Below are 5,199 nucleotides of genomic sequence, written 5' to 3'. Positions count from 1 at the left end.
AACGTCAACTGAAGCTCTACAGTAAATGCCAAATATTTTTGAACATATCTTGAAAATCACTTTACTTATGGAAATATTTCCTAAGAAAAAATACGAATGATATTTTTTTAATTTAATTCAAAGAATATGATGGATACCTGATCAGCACCCAAATAATAAGTATTTTATTTTTATCACACTAAAATTTGAATGGACATCAATATATACAAAGAAGAACTTGATTTTTTGCTGAAGTAATATGTGAAGATACCATATAGAACCGATAGACTTAGATTGTCGTTTTTATGGTGATTAATGTTGGGGATTGGCTCTAATGCTTTGTCTTAATTTGGCTTGCAAAATCACAGGGGATTCTACATGTCTAGATGCTGAGGGTCCCTGTCCTCAATTAGTTTTTGATTGATCAATAAAGAGCCCAAGGCTAATGGCTGGGCAGAGGGACATAGGTATGACTTTTCGGATTGTCAGATAAGAGGCACAAAGAGGAAGGGTGAAATTACCATCATGGGGAAACAAAGATCAGACTTCAGGTTCTGCCAATATGTAAGAATTAGGGTAAGAGGCTCTACACTCCACTGACCCAACTGGGTCTAGGATAACAGAGAAGAAAGAAAGATGAATAACATAGCAAGAATTAACTTAGGAGGGATCCGGTTGCTTATGCTCACCGTCCTCTGCCGGGACTTGCACCTGCTTTGTGTCTGCTGTTCCATCCGATACCCCACCTGAGCATCGCGCACCCAGCCATGACAGCTCATTCCTTTGCCCTCCCTGTCATCATCTTCACCACTTTCTGGGGCCTCATCTGCATCGCTGGGCCCTGGTTCATGCCCAAAGGACCCAACCGCGGGGTGATCATCACCATGCTGGTAGCTACTGCTGTCTGCTGTTACCTCTTCTGGCTCATAGCCATCTTGGTCCAGCTGAACCCCCTGTTTGAGCCACAACTGAAGAATGAGACCATCTGGTACGTGCGTTTCCTGTGGGAGTGACCACTGGGAGTGAGCAGCTGGCTTCTGGCTTCAGATGCCCTGCTGTGAATGGCCCAGCCTTGAGTCCCTAGAGACCCTGCATTCCCACTGGCCCCACCCATCCGTATGACAGTTCTGTGCTCTCCCTGCCCCTGTGCTGTGGGATCCATAACCCCAGAGCCAACCCGGTTTCAGTTTCTGGTTTCAGTTTCCCCTGTGTTCCCAGCCATTAGGGGGCCTCCGTTTGGGAAAAGCCTCAGGCTCAGTCAGGCCACAGTGGGAGCTGAGCTGAGCTTAAATCCCCACACTTGGCACTTCCCTCCCTCTCTTCCAAGCAGATCCCGGCTGAGAAGCTGGGCCTGCTGAGATCTGTTTTCATCCAGGGAACAGAAGGCAGGACTCAGCCCAGTCGCAGAAAGGAGTCTTTGTGGAGACTCGTGGTCCAAAATCTCCAAGTTTTTCAACTTTGTCTCCACCATGTTGAAATAAATATTGGGTCAGGGTCACAGGCCTCCTCCAACTCTGAAGCAGATGGTCCATTCAGTTTCTGACACTTCCAGATGGGACATTGCTGGAGATGCTGATGACCTGAAGAATCAGTCACATCAAAACCCAGCGCAGTCAGGATCGAAGCCTCCATGTTTAGCCTTTAGTAGCAGGGAAGTCACTTAGCATGGGAGGGAGGTGATGTGTCTTTGGAATGTTCTGATCACTTTCCTCTCCCTCTGTAGACAAGCTCAGCCATTTCCTTGTACCTGTCATTTGGGTGCAGCCATTTTGCCACTCTTGACTGGGCTATGGTGGGGCAGATCCCAGATCTGGTTCCAACACCATTGAAGAGATTTGGAGTTGATGTTGAGGGACAGACAAAGGTGATGTTTATGGGGTCCTACTGGCATTATGCCTCCCTGGCTTCTGAGACGCTCTGTCCCCAAGTCCCTATGACTCTGTGCTAGGCACAGTGAGACAGAAAATGTAAACCACAGGGGACACCTCCAGCTCATGCTGTCTCCCCTCTGAGAGGGTGAGTAGGGCATTCTTGCCTGAGTTGCCAGAGCTATCTAGGACAGAGCTCTACACAATCCATGGTTCCTAGCCAGTGGCTCTGAGCTCCCAGGGGAAGAAAAGTCCACCCTTGATTATCTGTTGACTGTTTGGCCATCCTCCCCTTGTAGGGGTCGTTTTGGGAGTGGCAGAGTACACTGTAGCTTAGATTGCTGGGTATTAGGTGTTCTGGTTGCTCAGATCTTTGGTTGAGGCCTGTGTGGGCAACCCATCCCTTCCTTCCCTGACTCCTGGAGCCTTCCTGTGGGGTGGGGCATGGTGAGCATGAGTCGTGATGAGAAGCTGATTCCTGTCTAATAAATCATGGTGACGCAAGATTGATTTAGCAGCTAAAAAAAAATTAAAAAATAAAAAAAGAATTAACTCAGGAATATCTGATGGGAGGTTTTTAGCCATGTGGAGGTTCAAGAGTGGCCCAGCCATTGAGCTAGTCAAGACATAACAAAATTAAGCAGGTGTGTGTGTGTGTGTGTGTGTGTTTGTGTGTGTGTGTGTTTCTGTGTGTGTGTGTGTTTGTGTGTGTGTATGTCTTAATTTGAGAACCCAGAAAACTCTGGTGAGTGGCTAGAAGTGTGAAAGCTGCCAGGAGCTCAGAGCAGATTTACAATTAACAGCTACAGTATAATATATCATATCAAGGCAAATGAAAATAATATGATGTTCAGATGTATGTACTCCAATACTAGTCTCCTTTAAACTTAACAAAAATTAAGTATAAATAAAGTTTTACCTAGATTTTCCCTCAGTAACATATATTTTAATATGTTGGCCAGAGGAAGATATAACTTAAAAGCATTGACAGAAATAAGTATGGTCAACCTTGAAGACTTTTTATACTATAAGGTAATTAATTATAACTACTTGAGACATAAATATTAAATAGTAATGCATTGATTTGGAATTAATTTCAACATTTTATTGACAGAGTAATTATGAATACATGAGCTAACCTGAGTGTCCATAATAAAGGGTCAGAATAAGGCATGCCTAATCAGGGTGAATTTAAATCTAAATGAGTAGTATAAAATATGTTGAATGGTAAATTGGATTCAATAAATGTAATATGTATTTGCTATGTATTTCAATTAAGTGTAGCTGCCACACTATCCTGAAATGAAAAAAAAATTGCCATCAAAGACTTTGATGATTGCATATGTAACTACAGAAATGAAGCCATTACATACTTCTGGAAAGGCACAGGAGGGCATGCATGAAACGATGTAAAAAATGATCTTGCTGTTAAGGACACCAAAAGCATTAGGGATGTGGCTTCTGACTATGTCATCTATAATAAGTTAAGGATATTAATAGGATGATTTGAAGTGTTATTAAGGATTTTAATGAAAGTAGTTACTAGATGATAGCATGGATGTACAGAAGATGATAAAGCTGCCTTACTAGTAGCTCAAAGTAGTAATAGTTTTAAATTAAAGCTATGAGCAGTAATCAGTAAGTCCAATGAGAGAAGAGCATCCTATCAGAGTCAACAGAGTCGCACAGAAAGACTATTCTGAACTACAGCATAGAGAAATTGGACCGCTTACATGGAGTAAAAATTCAATATGTCTTAGTGAGTTATGTGATCTAAAGTTTACAGGAGTAACCTTGTAAATGTTATACATAATATATAACATTTACATATATATATATGTAAATATTGGGAAGAAATGATAAGAACCAGGGTAGAATTCTGAATAATTAAAAGAGAGGGCATTTCTAAGCTGTTACTATTCTGTATAATCTCCACCTCTACAGTAACCTGGCAATGGCCAGATAGGCCTGCCCACTATAAAAGGGGTTGTTTGACCCCTCCTCTCTCTCTTGCCCCCTTGCTCCCGCACCTGCAGGTTGCCCTCTCCCCTCCCCCTTCCCTTCCCCCTCTCTCCACTTGGTCATGGCCTGCCTCTACTCCTCTACCTCTCTACTCTTTCTCTCTCTTAATATACCCCCCTTCATGGAACCGTCTAATCTGCAGTGGTCTGTTCCAAGCTACGCGCCAAAAAATCTAACCATAAGCCCCTAGTACAATCACATAGTGTGACAGAACAATTTTAGCTAGCCATAATGATTCAAGTTTATGAAATCTATAAGAAAGCTTTTGAGATTGTAATGCTGCCATGGTCTATTATAATACAGGTAGAATGCTCTAAGGTTCCAGAAGTATTCTGTATTGTGGGTGTTGTTTTATCCATGGAAGCAGCTGAGGAACTTACTTTTAATGAAGGACTGAAAACTATGTATCAAGTATATTCATACAAACCCTTTATGTTTTTATGTTTTTGAGAATTTAATATGCAAAAATCTATTAGCATTATTTCCATTTCATCCTTCCCTATACAACCCCTCTGTTGTTCCTACTATTATCTCTCAAATAATAACCTCTTACATAATAGCTATTGTTACACACAAAAGCATGTATACCTACACACACGCACACAAACACACACTCACACCAATACACACAAAGAGTACTTAGTCCAGTTACTACTGTTTACATTCATTTGTATATGTGTTTAGAATTGAATAAAATAGCAGAATCATGCTTTCTATAATAACTTTTGTTACATACAAAAACATGTATACACAGGGACACTTCTTGCATACACACACACACACACACACACAAACACACACACACACATAGACACACACACAACTATATACAAAGACTACTGAGTCCAGTTACTGTTGTTTAATTTCATATGTATATGTGTTTAGGGCTAGCTATTAGTGGACTAATACCTAGAAACCTTCATATACCTCTTTATTTAATGTTAAGACCTGTTAAAATTTCTCTTGTCCAGTTTAGAGTATAAACTGCAGAGACCTAGAACTGGTTAAAATACAGAAATTAAGTGGCTCTAGGGTATCAAATGACAATTGGCATCATATATATTTAATGAATTCCTTCACGTAACATCTGGATAGAGGTGGAAGTAAAATTCTAAGAGCCCAAAGAACAATAAACCTACAGAGAGAAAGCATCTTCTAGATATTTTCAAGAAATTACACCCACAAAATATCAACAAAATGCATGACTAAAACGAATTTTGCATGTTTTGAGAACATATAAGACATTGTGGTATCACGCATGTAATCACTTTAATTTGCAAACATGTTAGGGTGATAACTGAGAATGTGATCTGTAGAGGACGTAGTAGTT

The 5,199-nt window shown here is 40.9% G+C and overlaps 1 pseudogene; it reads left to right on the top strand.

Annotated features, from left to right (window-relative positions):
• The first annotated feature begins 746 nt into the window (after positions 1-746).
• On the top strand, positions 747-1,011 carry LOC114624074 (annotated as a pseudogene).
• Positions 1,012-5,199: the final 4,188 nt, after the last annotated feature.

The sequence above is a fragment of the Grammomys surdaster genome, unplaced genomic scaffold, assembly GCF_004785775.1.
Source record: "Grammomys surdaster isolate TR1022 unplaced genomic scaffold, NIH_TR_1.0 65, whole genome shotgun sequence".
Lineage (NCBI taxonomy): Eukaryota > Metazoa > Chordata > Mammalia > Rodentia > Muridae > Grammomys > Grammomys surdaster.
Note: the sequence above shows the minus strand (reverse complement) of the source record. Positions and strands in the feature narration are given on the sequence as shown.